Raw genomic sequence first — 15,648 nt, 5'->3', positions numbered from 1 at the left:
CAATTTACAGCTTCAGTGAAATCCGTTTGCAAATCAGAGTGATAGATTAGAATCTAGAGCCAACAGTAAGTTTTCTATGTTAAACCAATACACCATTGAAAAACTGGTTACGTTTGCAATTGAAAGAAAAATGACTATAGTTGAAGAGGTAATGGCCCCTAAACTATGTTCTGGGATGCAATTTACAGCTTCAGTGAAATCCGTTTGCAAATCGGAGTGCTAGGATAGAATCTAGAGCCAACAGTAAGTGTTCTTTGATAAACCAATACACCATTGAAAAACTGGTTACGTTTGCTATTAAAAGAAAAATGACTATAGTTGAAGAGGTAATGGCCCCTAAACTATGTTCTGGGATGCAATTTACAGCTTCAGTGAAATCCGTTTGCAAATCGGAGTGCTAAGATAGAATCTAGAGCCAACAGTAAGTTTTCTTTGATAAACCAATACACCATTGAAAAAATGGTTACGTTTGCAATTGAAAGAAAAATGACTATAGTTGAAGAGGTAATGGCCCTTAAACTATGTTCTGGGATGCAATTTACAGCTTCAGTGAAATCCGTTTGCAAATCGGAGTGATAGATTAGAATCTAGAGCCAACAGTATGTTTTCTATGTTAAACCAATACACCATTGAAAAACTGGTTACGTTTGCAATTGAAAGAAAAATGACTATAGTTAAAGAGGTAATAGCCCCTAAACTATGTTCTGGGATGCAATTTACAGCTTCAGTGAAATCCGTTTGCAAATCAGAGTGATAGATTAGAATCTAGAGCCAACAGTAAGTTTTCTATGTTAAACCAATACACCATTGAAAAACTGGTTACGTTTGCAATTGAAAGAAAAATGACTATAGTTGAAGAGGTAATGGCCCCTAAACTATGTTCTGGGATGCAATTTACAGCTTCAGTGAAATCCGGTTGCAAATCGGAGTGATAGATTAGAATCTAGAGCCAACAGTAAGTTTTGATGTTTTGATGTTAAACCAATACACCATTGAAAAACTGGTTACGTTTGCAATTGAAAGAAAAATGACTATAGTTGAAGAGGTAATTGCCCCTTAACTATGTTCTGGGATGCAATTTACAGCTTCAGTGAAATCCGTTTGCAAATCAGAGTGATAGATTAGAATCTAGAGCCAACAGTAAGTTTTCTATGTTAAACCAATACACCATTGAAAAACTGGTTACGTTTGCAATTGAAAGAAAAATGACTATAGTTGAAGAGGTAATGGCCCCTAAACTATGTTCTGGGATGCAATTTACAGCTTCAGTGAAATCCGTTTGCAAATCGGAGTGATAGATTAGAATCTAGAGCCAACAGTAAGTTTTGATGTTTTGATGTTAAACCAATACACCATTAAAAAACTGGTTACGTTTGCAATTGAAAGAAAAATGACTATAGTTGAAGAGGTAATGGCCCCTAAACTATGTTCTGGGATGCAATTTACAGCTTCAGTGAAATCCGTTTGCAAATCGGAGTGATAGATTAGAATCTAGAGCCAACAATAAGTATTTGATGTTAAACCAATACACCATTGAAAAACTGGTTACGTTTGCAATTGAAAGAAAAATGACTATAGTTGAAGAGGTAATGGCCCCTAAACTTTGTTCTGGGATGCAATTTACAGCTTCAGTGAAATCCGTTTGCAAATCGGAGTGATAGATTAGAATCTAGAGCCAACAGTATGTTTTCTATGTTAAACCAATACACCATTGAAAAACTGGTTACGTTTGCAATTGAAAGAAAAATGACTATAGTTAAAGAGGTAATAGCCCCTAAACTATGTTCTGGGATGCAATTTACAGCTTCAGTGAAATCCGTTTGCAAATCAGAGTGATAGATTAGAATCTAGAGCCAACAGTAAGTTTTCTATCTTAAACCAATTCACCATTGAAAAACTGGTTACGATTGCAATTGAAAGAAAAATGACTATAGTTGAAGAGGTAATGGCCCCTAAACTATGTTCTGGGAGGCAATTTACTGCTTCAGTGTAATCCGTTTGCAAATCAGAGTGATAGATTAGAATCTAGAGCCAACAGTAGGGGCTCCATTCACAAAGCGGTGCTCACCTAGTTAGCACGCCTAAAGGCTTTGGGCATGCTAACTAGGGTGCTAAGTAGTTAGCACGCACCAAGCTTTAAGAAATCGTGCGCAAAGTTATGCGCGCAAAACTTTACGCCCGTAAACCTTTATGCGCGCCTAAAGGTTTAACGTGCACATAAAGGTTTACGCGCGTAATGTTTCGCGCGCATAACTTTGCGAGCGATGCAGTACATGTGCAGAATCAGTGCACAAAAAGCTCTTTTGGGAGTGCTAAGTGCCTTTTCACAGGCGTGCTACCAATTAGCACCGCTTTGTGAATCAAGCCCAAGGTTTTGCTATGTTAAACCAATACACCATTGAAAAACTGGTTACGTTTGCAATTGAAAGAAAAATGACTATAGTTGAAGAGGTAATGGCCCCTAAACTATGTTCTGGGATGCAATTTACAGCTTCAGTGAAATCCGTTTGCAAAGTGGAGTGATAGATTAACATCTAGAGCCAACAGTAAGTTTTTGATGTTAAACCAATACACCATTGAAAAACTGCTTACGTTTGCAATTGAAAGAAAAATGACTATAGTTGAAGAGGTAATGGCCCCTAAACTTTGTTCTGGGATGCAATTTACAGCTTCAGTGAAATCCGTTTGCAAATCGGAGTGATAGATTAGAATCTAGAGCCAACAGTACGTTTTCTATGTTAAACCAATTCACCATTGAAAAATTGGTTACGTTTGCAATTGAAAGAAAAATGACTATAGTTGAAGAGGTAATGGCCCCTAAACGATGTTCTGGGAGGCAATTTACAGCTTCAGTGTAAACCGTTTGCAAATCGGAGTGATAGATTAGAATCTAGTGCCAACAGTATGTTTTCTATGTTAAACCAATTCACCATTGAAAAACTGGTTACGTTTGCAATTGAAAGAAAAATGACTATAGTTGAAGAGGTAATGGTCCCTAAACTATGTTCTGGGAGGCAATTTACAGCTTCAGTGTAATCCGTTTGCAAATCGGAGTGCTAGGATAGAATCTAGAGCCAACAGTAAGTTTTCTTTGATAAACCAATACACCATTGAAAAACTGGTTACGTTTGCAATTGAAAGAAAAATGACTATAGTTAAAGAGGTAATAGCCCCTAAACTATGTTCTGGGATGCAATTTACACCTTCAGTGAAATCCGTTTGCAAATCAGAGAGATAGATTAGAATCTAGAGCCAACAGTAAGTTTTCTATGTTAAACCAATACACCATTGAAAAACTGGTTACGTTTGCAATTGAAAGAAAAATGACTATAGTTGAAGAGGTAATGGCCCCTAAACTATGTTCTGGGATGCAATTTACAGCTTCAGTGAAATCCGTTTGCAAATCAGAGTGATAGATTAGAATCTAGAGCCAACAGTAAGTTTTCTATGTTAAACCAATACACCATTGAAAAACTGGTTACGTTTGCAATTGAAAGAAAAATGACTATAGTTGAAGAGGTAATGGCCCCTAAACTATGTTCTGGGATGCAATTTACAGCTTCAGTGAAATCCGTTTGCAAATCGGAGTGCTAGGATAGAATCTAGAGCCAACAGTAAGTGTTCTTTGATAAACCAATACACCATTGAAAAACTGGTTACGTTTGCACTTGAAAGAAAAATGACTATAGTTGAAGAGGTAATGGCCCCTAAACTATGTTCTGGGATGCAATTTACAGCTTCAGTGAAATCCGTTTGCAAATCGGAGTGCTAAGATAGAATCTAGAGCCAACAGTAAGTTTTCTTTGATAAACCAATACACCATTGAAAAAATGGTTACGTTTGCAATTGAAAGAAAAATGACTATAGTTGAAGAGGTAATGGCCCTTAAACTAAAGTAAAGTTTTGCGTGCATAGCTTTGCGAGCGATGCTGTACATGTGCAGAATCAGTGCACGAAAAGCTCTTTTGGGAGTGCTAAGTGGTTTTTCACAGACGTGCTACCAATTAGCACCGCTTTGTGAATCAAGCCCTAGGTTTTGCTATGGTAAACCAATACACCATTGAAAAACTGGTTACGTTTGCACTTGAAAGAAAAATGACTATAGTTGAAGAGGTAATGGCCCCTAAACTATGTTCTGGGATGCAATTTACAGCTTCAGTGAAATCCGTTTGCAAACCGGAGTGATAGATTAGAATCTAGAGCCAACAGTAAGTTTTCTATGTTAAACCAATTCACCATTGAAAAACTGGTTACGATTGCAATTGAAAGAAAAATGACTATAGTTGAAGAGGTAATGGCCCCTAAACTATGTTCTGGGAGGCAATTTACAGCTTCAGTGTAATCCGTTTGCAAATCGGAGTGCTAGGATAGAATCTAGAGCCAACAGTAAGTTTTCTTTGATAAACCAATACACCATTGAAAAACTGGTTACGTTTGCAATTGAAAGAAAAATGACTATAGTTAAAGAGGTAATAGCCCCTAAACTATGTTCTGGGATGCAATTTACACCTTCAGTGAAATCCGTTTGCAAATCAGAGAGATAGATTAGAATCTAGAGCCAACAGTAAGTTTTCTATGTTAAACCAATACACCATTGAAAAACTGGTTACGTTTGCAATTGAAAGTAAAATGACTATAGTTGAAGAGGTAATGGCCCCTAAACTATGTTCTGGGATGCAATTTACAGCTTCAGTGAAATCCGTTTGCAAATCAGAGTGATAGATTAGAATCTAGAGCCAACAGTAAGTTTTCTATGTTAAACCAATACACCATTGAAAAACTGGTTACGTTTGCAATTGAAAGAAAAATGACTATAGTTGAAGAGGTAATGGCCCCTAAACTATGTTCTGGGATGCAATTTACAGCTTCAGTGAAATCCGTTTGCAAATCGGAGTGCTAGGATAGAATCTAGAGCCAACAGTAAGTGTTCTTTGATAAACCAATACACCATTGAAAAACTGGTTACGTTTGCTATTAAAAGAAAAATGACTATAGTTGAAGAGGTAATGGCCCCTAAACTATGTTCTGGGATGCAATTTACAGCTTCAGTGAAATCCGTTTGCAAATCGGAGTGCTAAGATAGAATCTAGAGCCAACAGTAAGTTTTCTTTGATAAACCAATACACCATTGAAAAAATGGTTACGTTTGCAATTGAAAGAAAAATGACTATAGTTGAAGAGGTAATGGCCCTTAAACTATGTTCTGGGATGCAATTTAAAGCTTCAGTGAAATCCGTTTGCAAATCGGAGTGATAGATTAGAATCTAGAGCCAACAGTATGTTTTCTATGTTAAACCAATACACCATTGAAAAACTGGTTACGTTTGCAATTGAAAGAAAAATGACTATAGTTAAAGAGGTAATAGCCCCTAAACTATGTTCTGGGATGCAATTTACAGCTTCAGTGAAATCCGTTTGCAAATCAGAGTGATAGATTAGAATCTAGAGCCAACAGTAAGTTTTCTATGTTAAACCAATACACCATTGAAAAACTGGTTATGTTTGCAATTGAAAGAAAAATGACTATAGTTGAAGAGGTAATGGCCCCTAAACTATGTTCTGGGATGCAATTTACAGCTTCAGTGAAATCCGTTTGCAAATCGGAGTGATAGATTAGAATCTAGAGCCAACAGTATGTTTTCTATGTTAAACCAATACACCATTGAAAAACTGGTTATGTTTCCAATTGAAAGAAAAATGACTATAGTTGCTGAGGTAATGGCCCCTAAACTATGTTCTGGGATGCAATTTACAGCTTCAGTGAAATCCGGTTGCAAATCGGAGTGATAGATTAGAATCTAGAGCCAACAGTAAGTTTTGATGTTTTGATGTTAAACCAATACACCATTGAAAAACTGGTTACGTTTGCAATTGAAAGAAAAATGACTATAGTTGAAGAGGTAATTGCCCCTTAACTATGTTCTGGGATGCAATTTACAGCTTCAGTGAAATCCGTTTGCAAATCAGAGTGATAGATTAGAATCTAGAGCCAACAATAAGTATTTGATGTTAAACCAATACACCATTGAAAAACTGGTTACGTTTGCAATTGAAAGAAAAATGACTATAGTTGAAGAGGTAATGGCCCCTAAACTTTGTTCTGGGATGCAATTTACAGCTTCAGTGAAATCCGTTTGCAAATCGGAGTGATAGATTAGAATCTAGAGCCAACAGTATGTTTTCTATGTTAAACCAATACACCATTGAAAAACTGGTTACGTTTGCAATTGAAAGAAAAATGACTATAGTTAAAGAGGTAATAGCCCCTAAACTATGTTCTGGGATGCAATTTACAGCTTCAGTGAAATCCGTTTGCAAATCAGAGTGATAGATTAGAATCTAGAGCCAACAGTAAGTTTTCTATGTTAAACCAATACACCATTGAAAAACTGGTTACGTTTGCAATTGAAAGAAAAAGGACTATAGTTGAAGAGGTAATGGCCTCTAAACTATGTTCTGGGATGCAATTTACAGCTTCAGTGAAATCCGTTTGCAAATCGGAGTGATAGATTAGAATCTAGAGCCAACAGTATGTTTTCTATGTTAAACCAATACACCATTGAAGAACTGGTTATGTTTCCAATTGAAAGAAAAATGACTATAGTTGCTGAGGTAATGGCCCCTAAACTATGTTCTGGGATGCAATTTACAGCTTCAGTGAAATCCGGTTGCAAATCGGAGTGATAGATTAGAATCTAGAGCCAACAGTAAGTTTTGATGTTTTGATGTTAAACCAATACACCATTGAAAAACTGGTTACATTTGCAATTGAAAGAAAAATGACTATAGTTGAAGAGGTAATGGCCCCTTAACTATGTTCTGGGATGCAATTTACAGCTTCATTGACCATTTCTCGATGTTCTCCGGATTTAAATTAAATTTGGATAAATCGGAAGTAATGATAGCGGACATGCCCCAAAATCAGGCCACAGCACTAGCAGATTCCCTGGGCCTGATATATCAGCCCAAATACATAAATTACTTAGGTATCAAATTAACTGTTGACCCACAGAAATTATATCCTACTAATTACCCGCCAATGTATGCCAAATTAGCAAAAGACCTGGAGACTTGGACTGACTATCCCCTCTCTATGCTGGGTAGAGTGGCGGCGGTCAGGATGACTTTGCTCCCGCGGCTATTATACCTCTTTAGGACCATACCGATTCCCGTCACCAAAGGCCCGATACAACACTTACAAACCCTGATACAGCGTTTTATCTGGAGGAACCGGAAGGCTAGGATCAAATATCTGACATTAGCCAGACCCAGGGAGCTCGGAGGCCTTAACGCCCCATTGCTATTTAACTATTACAAGGCTGCCAGACTCACCCAACTAGCTAGTGTTAACGCCCCTATTGAGACGGCCCCCCTGTGGGTAGAAATTGAATTATTGCTGGTAGCCCCCTTTTCCATGGTAGGACTCATGTGGGCCTGTAATATACCCATCCAGAAGATAGCAAAAGTCTCACCCATCTCAGCATATGCTCTAAGCTTATGGTCTAGAACTAGACACCTATACTCTCTGCAATCTCCCACCTCGCTTATGACCTCCATAATTGGCAACCCGGATTTCCCGTCAGGGTTAAAGGTAGCGCAATATAAATGGTGGACTCATAATGGATTAACTAGAGTGGGTAAATTCTTGCTGGCCTTCAAAATTTGTACCCCGAAACACTTCTGCGAGAAATACAGAGTACCTCGGGAGGAGTGGGGCAGACTAGAAGACATATTCAGATATCTGGATACTATAGATCCGCATGGGACGATCCTCACTTACTCTCCGTTCGAGATTAGATGTAAGAGTCGGGCGATTGATGGGGGTTTATATCGGACACGTACGCCATACTCTCTCAACCAGTTCTAGATGGGAAGATCAAGGCCCAGCTGGACTGGGAGAGGGATTGTGGGTTTGAACTATCAGAAACTAGATGGGCTCACTGCTCCACAACTTTAACACGTGGATCCCTGTTCTACTCATCCATAGAAACTTCCCTGAAGCTGCTTCACAGAACTTACCTCACCCCATATAAATGAAATCTCTTCAACCCTTCATCTACAGATCTTTGCTTCCGTAAGTGCAACCAAATTGGAAATGTATGGCACACATGGTGGGCCTGCCCCAAAGCACAAATATTTTGGAAGGCTATCTGGGCAAAGATCAAATTGATCACTAACATCCAGACGGATTTAGACCCATCTGTGATACTCCTTGGGAATAGACCAGCCCCAATCAAATACGCTCTGCACAAATTTATTCAATTTGTAATGGCACAAGCCAAGAGACATCTAGCACGCAATTGGAGAGGGAGATCTTTGTCTGTTGAGGCAGTCTTCAGGGAACTAAATAACACCATGGCATCGGAACACATAAGGGCCAAAATTTTTGATACCATGGAAAGTTTTTATAAAGTGTGGGATCTGTGGATAGACTGGCAAGAGAACCTGGGCCTTTCACATGTTCTCCATGTCTTTTGATCCTTGACCCGTTCAGGGAGTCCTATGATTCTACGCCTCTACATGTATTTGCTTTTCCTCTGACACCAAGAAGATATCGCGCGGGATTGCGTGATGGGGGGTGGTACCACGGCTGTGTTACCCTGAGTGTGAAGTTGCGTTAGCTCAACTCGTATCTTTCCCTTTTCCCTTTCTTTCCCTCTCTTCCCCCCAGACGTTACCTATGGCATGCCGTGGTCTATCCACTCTAGGTGCGTCCCTGGATCCCATCCCTTTTCCCCTTGTCCTTCCTCTTCTTTCCCTACCCCTCTACCCCAAACAGTTGATAAAATTAGGGTTAAACAATCTGGGTTATAGTTATGTTATATGTTTAGATTGCAGGGTTGAAATCTCGGATTGGCAATGATTTGCTCACATGGTAAGCTATTATTTGCTACTCCCCGCATGTGGGGAATATTTGAACGTATTTGTTTTGTTCATGTGATATTACTTCAATAAACACCCTTGAAACGAAAGAAAAATAACTATAGTTGAAGAGGTAATGGCCCCTAAACTATGTTCTGGGATGCAATTTACAGCTTCAGTGAAATCCGTTTGCAAATCAGAGTGATAGATTAGAATCTAGAGCCAACAGTAAGTTTTCTATGTTAAACCAATACACCATTGAAAAACTGGTTACGTTTGCAATTGAAAGAAAAATGACTATAGTTGAAGAGGTAATGGCCCCTAAACTATGTTCTGGGATGCAATTTACAGCTTCAGTTAAATCCGTTTGCAAATCGGAGTGATAGATTAGAATCTAGAGCCAACAGTATGTTTTCTATGTTAAACCAATACACCATTGAAAAACTGGTTATGTTTCCAATTGAAAGAAAAATGACTATAGTTGCTGAGGTAATGGCCCCTAAACTATGTTCTGGGATGCAATTTACAGCTTCAGTGAAATCCGTTTGCAAATCGGAGTGATAGATTACAATCTAGAGCCAACAGTAAGTTTTGATGTTAAACCAATACACCATTGAAAAACTGGTTATGTTTGCAATTGAAAGAAAAATGACTATAGTTGAAGAGGTAATGGCCCCTTAACTATGTTCTGGGATGCAATTTACAGCGTCAGTGAAATCCGTTTGCAAATCAGAGTGATAGATTAGAATCTAGAGCCAACAGTAAGTTTTCTATGTTAAACCAATACACCATTGAAAAACTGGTTACGTTTGCAATTGAAAGAAAAATGACTATAGTTGAAGAGGTAATGGCCCCTAAACTATGTTCTGGGATGCAATTTACAGCTTCACTGAAATCCGTTTGCAAATCGGAGTGATAGATTAGAATCTAGAGCCAACAGTAAGTTTTTGATGTTAAACCAATACACCATTGAAAAACTGGTTACGTTTGCAATTGAAAGAAAAATGACTATAGTTGAAGAGGTAATGGCCCCTAAACTTTGTTCTGGGATGCAATTTACAGCTTCAGTGAAATCCGTTTGCAAATCGGAGTGATAGATTAGAATCTAGAGCCAACAGTACGTTTTCTATGTTAAACCAATTCACCATTGAAAAACTGGTTACGATTGCAATTGAAAGAAAAATGACTATAGTTGAAGAGGTAATGGCCCCTAAACTATGTTCTGGGAGGCAATTTACAGCTTCAGTGTAATCCGTTTGCAAATCAGAGTGACAGATTAGAATCTAGAGCCAACAGTAGGGGCTCTATTCACAAAGCGGTGCTCACCTAGTTAGCACGCCTAAAGGCTTTGGGCATGCTAACTAGGGTGCTAAGTAGTTAGCACGCACCAAGCTTTAAGAAATCGTGCGCAAAGTTATGCGCGCAAAACTTTACGCGCGTAAACCTTTATGCGCGCCTAAAGGTTTAACGTGCACATAAAGGTTTACGCGCGTAATGTTTCGCGCGCACAACTTTGCGAGCGATGCAGTACATGTGCAGAATCAGTGCACAAAAAGCTCTTTTGGGAGTGCTAAGTGCCTTTTCACAGGCGTGCTACCAATTAGCACCGCTTTGTGAATCAAGCCCAAGGTTTTGCTATGTTAAACCAATACACCATTGAAAAACTGGTTACGTTTGCAATTGAAAGAAAAATGACTATAGTTGAAGAGGTAATGGCCCCTAAACTATGTTCTGGGAGGCAATTTACAGCTTCAGTGAAATCCGTTTGCAAACCGGAGTAATAGATTAGAATCTAGAGCCAACAGTAAGTTTTTGATGTTAAACCAATACACCATTGAAAAACTGGTTACGTTTGCAATTGAAAGAAAAATGACTATAGTTGAAGAGGTAATGGCCCCTAAACTTTGTTCTGGGATGCAATTTACAGCTTCAGTGAAATCCGTTTGCAAATCGGAGTGATAGATTAGAATCTAGAGCCAACAGTATGTTTTCTATGTTAAACCAATACACCATTGAAAAACTGGTTACGTTTGCAATTGAAAGAAAAATGACTATAGTTAAAGAGGTAATAGCCCCTAAACTATGTTCTGGGATGCAATTTACAGCTTCAGTGAAATCCGTTTGCAAATCAGAGTGATAGATTAGAATCTAGAGCCAACAGTAAGTTTTCTATGTTAAACCAATACACCATTGAAAAACTGGTTACGTTTGCAATTGAAAGAAAAATGACTATAGTTGAAGAGGTAATGGCCCCTAAACTATGTTCTGGGATGCAATTTACAGCTTCAGTGAAATCCGTTTGCAAATCGGAGTGATAGATTAGAATCTAGAGCCAACAGTATGTTTTCTATGTTAAACCAATACACCATTGAAAAACTGGTTATGTTTCCAATTGAAAGAAAAATGACTATAGTTGCTGAGGTAATGGCCCCTAAACTATGTTCTGGGATGCAATTTACAGCTTCAGTGAAATCCGGTTGCAAATCGGAGTGATAGATTAGAATCTAGAGCCAACAGTAAGTTTTGATGTTTTGATGTTAAACCAATACACCATTGAAAAACTGGTTACGTTTGCAATTCAAAGAAAAATGACTATAGTTGAAGAGGTAATGGCCCCTTAACTATGTTCTGGGATGCAATTTACAGCTTCATTGAAATCCGTTTGCAAATCAGAGTGATAGATTAGAATCTAGAGCCAACAGTAAGTTTTCTATGTTAAACCAATGCACCATTGAAAAACTGGTTACGATTGCAATTGAAAGAAAAATGACTATAGTTGAAGAGGTAATGGCCCCTAAACTATGTTCTGGGAGGCAATTTACAGCTTCAGTGTAATCCGTTTGCAAATCAGAGTGATAGATTAGAATCTAGAGCCAACAGTAGGGGCTCTATTCACAAAGCGGTGCTCACCTAGTTAGCACGCCTAAAGGCTTTGGGCATGCTAACTAGGGTGCTAAGTAGTTAGCACGCACCAAGCTTTAAGAAATCGTGCGCAAAGTTATGCGCGCAAAACTTTACGCGCGTAAACCTTTATGCGCGCCTAAAGGTTTAACGTGCACATAAAGGTTTACGCGCGTAATGTTTTGCGCGCATAACTTTGCGAGCGATGCAGTACATGTGCAGAATCAGTGCACAAAAAGCTCTTTTGGGAGTGCTAAGTGCCTTTTCACAGGCGTGCTACCAATTAGCACCGCTTTGTGAATCAAGCCCAAGGTTTTGCTATGTTAAACCAATACACCATTGAAAAACTGGTTACGTTTGCAATTGAAAGAAAAATGACTATAGTTGAAGAGGTAATGGCCCCTAAACTATGTTCTGGGATGCAATTTACAGCTTCAGTGAAATCCGTTTGCAAACCGGAGTAATAGATTAGAATCTAGAGCCAACAGTATGTTTTCTATGTTAAACCAATACACCATTGAAAAACTGGTTACGTTTGCAAATGAAAGAAAAATGACTATATTTGAAGAGGTAATGGCCCCTAAACTATGTTCTGGGATGCAATTTACAGCTTCAGTGAAATCCGTTTGCAAATCAGAGTGATAGATTAGAATCTAGAGCCAACAGTAAGTTTTCTATGTTAAACCAATATACCATTGAAAAACTGGTTACGTTTGCAATTGAAAGAAAAATGACTATAGTTGAAGAGGCAATGGCCCCTAAACTATGTTCTGGGATGCAATTTACAGCTTCAGTGAAATCCGTTTGCAAATCAGAGTGATAGATTAGAATCTAGAGCCAACAGTATGTTTTCTATGTTAAACCAATACACCATTGAAAAACTGGTTATGTTTCCAATTGAAAGAAAAATGACTATAGTTGCTGAGGTAATGGCCCCTAAACTATGTTCTGGGATGCAATTTACAGCTTCAGTGAAATCCGGTTGCAAATCGGAGTGATAGATTCGAATCTAGAGCCAACAGTAAGTTTTGATGTTTTGATGTTAAACCAATACACCATTGAAAAACTGGTTACGTTTGCAATTCAAAGAAAAATGACTATAGTTGAAGAGGTAATGGCCCCTTAACTATGTTCTGGGATGCAATTTACAGCTTCATTGAAATCCGTTTGCAAATCAGAGTGATAGATTAGAATCTAGAGCCAACAGTAAGTTTTCTATGTTAAACCAATGCACCATTGAAAAACTGGTTACGATTGCAATTGAAAGAAAAATGACTATAGTTGAAGAGGTAATGGCCCCTAAACTATGTTCTGGGAGGCAATTTACAGCTTCAGTGTAATCCGTTTGCAAATCAGAGTGATAGATTAGAATCTAGAGCCAACAGTAGGGGCTCTATTCACAAAGCGGTGCTCACCTAGTTAGCACGCCTAAAGGCTTTGGGCATGCTAACTAGGGTGCTAAGTAGCTAGCACGCACCAAGCTTTAAGAAATCGTGCGCAAAGTTATGCGCGCAAAACTTTACGCGCGTAAACCTTTATGCGCGCCTAAAGGTTTAACGTGCACATAAAGGTTTACGCGCGTAATGTTTCGCGCGCATAACTTTGCGAGCGATGCAGTACATGTGCAGAATCAGTGCACAAAAAGCTCTTTTGGGAGTGCTAAGTGCCTTTTCACAGGCGTGCTACCAATTAGCACCGCTTTGTGAATCAAGCCCAAGGTTTTGCTATGTTAAACCAATACACCATTGAAAAACTGGTTACGTTTGCAATTGAAAGAAAAATGACTATAGTTGAAGAGGTAATGGCCCCTAAACTATGTTCTGGGATGCAATTTACAGCTTCAGTGAAATCCGTTTGCAAACCGGAGTAATAGATTAGAATCTAGAGCCAACAGTATGTTTTCTATGTTAAACCAATACACCATTGAAAAACTGGTTACGTTTGCAAATGAAAGAAAAATGACTATATTTGAAGAGGTAATGGCCCCTAAACTATGTTCTGGGATGCAATTTACAGCTTCAGTGAAATCCGTTTGCAAATCAGAGTGATAGATTAGAATCTAGAGCCAACAGTAAGTTTTCTATGTTAAACCAATATACCATTGAAAAACTGGTTACGTTTGCAATTGAAAGAAAAATGACTATAGTTGAAGAGGTAATGGCCCCTAAACTATGTTCTGGGATGCAATTTACAGCTTCAGTGAAATCCGTTTGCAAATCAGAGTGATAGATTAGAATCTAGAGCCAACAGTAAATTTTCTATGTTAAACCAATACACCATTGAAAAACTGGTTACGTTTGCAATTGAAAGAAAAATGACTATAGTTGAAGAGGTAATGGCCCCTAAACTATGTTCTGGGATGCAATTTACAGCTTCAGTGAAATCCGTTTGCAAATCGGAGTGCTAGGATAGAATCTAGAGCCAACAGTAAGTTTTCTTTGATAAACCAATACACCATTGAAAAACTGGTTACGTTTGCTATTGAAAGAAAAATGACTATAGTTGAAGAGGTAATGGCCCCTAAACTATGTTCTGGGATGCAATTTACAGCTTCAGTGAAATCCGTTTGCAAATCGGAGTGCTAAGATAGAATCTAGAGCCAACAGTAAGTTTTCTTTGATAAACCAATACACCATTGAAAAAATGGTTACGTTTGCAATTGAAAGAAAAATGACTATAGTTGAAGAGGTAATGGCCCTTAAACTATGTTCTGGGATGCAATTTACAGCTTCAGTGAAATCCGTTTGCAAATTGGAGTGATAGATTAGAATCTAGAGCCAACAGTATGTTTTCTATGTTAAACCAATACACCATTGAAAAACTGGTTACGTTTGCAATTGAAAGAAAAATGACTATAGTTAAAGAGGTAATAGCCCCTAAACTATGTTCTGGGATGCAATTTACAGCTTCAGTGAAATTGGTTTGCAAATCAGAGTGATAGATTAGAATCTAGAGCCAACAGTAAGTTTTCTATGTTAAACCAATACACCATTGAAAAACTGGTTACGTTTGCAATTGAAAGAAAAATGACTATAGTTGAAGAGGTAATGGCCCCTAAACTATGTTCTGGGATGCAATTTACAGCTTCAGTGAAATCCGTTTGCAAATCGGAGTGCTAGGATAGAATCTAGAGCCAACAGTATGTTTTCTTAGTTAAACCAATACACCATTGAAAAACTGGTTATGTTTCCAATTGAAAGAAAAATGACTATAGTTGCTGAGGTAATGGCCCCTAAACTATGTTCTGGGATGCAATTTACAGCTTCAGTGAAATCCGTTTGCAAATTGGAGTGATAGATTAGAATCTAGAGCCAACAGTAAATTTTCTATGTTAAACCAATACACCATTGAAAAACTGGTTACGTTTGCAATTGAAAGAAAAATGACTATAGTTGAAGAGGTAATGGCCCCTAAACTATGTTCTGGGATGCAATTTACAGCTTCAGTGAAATCCGTTTGCAAATCGGAGTGATAGATTAGAATCTAGAGCCAACAGTAAGTTTTTGATGTTAAACCAATACACCATTGAAAAACTGGTTACGTTTGCAATTGAAAGAAAAATGACTATAGTTGAAGAGGTAATGGCCCCTAAACTTTGTTCTGGGATGCAATTTACAGCTTCAGTGAAATCCGTTTGCAAATCGGAGTGATAGATTAGAATCTAGAGCCAACAGTATGTTTTCTATGTTAAACCAATACACCATTGAAAAACTGGTTACGTTTGCAATTGAAAGAAAAATGACTATAGTTAAAGAGGTAATAGCCCCTAAACTATGTTCTGGGATGCAATTTACAGCTTCAGTGAAATCCGTTTGCAAATCAGAGTGATAGATTAGAATCTAGAGCCAACAGTAAGTTTTCTATGTTAAACCAATACACCATTGA

The sequence above is a fragment of the Hyperolius riggenbachi genome, chromosome 5, assembly GCF_040937935.1.
Source record: "Hyperolius riggenbachi isolate aHypRig1 chromosome 5, aHypRig1.pri, whole genome shotgun sequence".
NCBI classification, from domain to species: domain Eukaryota; kingdom Metazoa; phylum Chordata; class Amphibia; order Anura; family Hyperoliidae; genus Hyperolius; species Hyperolius riggenbachi.
The sequence above is the reverse complement of the archived record's forward strand: the minus strand, read 5'-3'. Positions refer to the sequence as shown.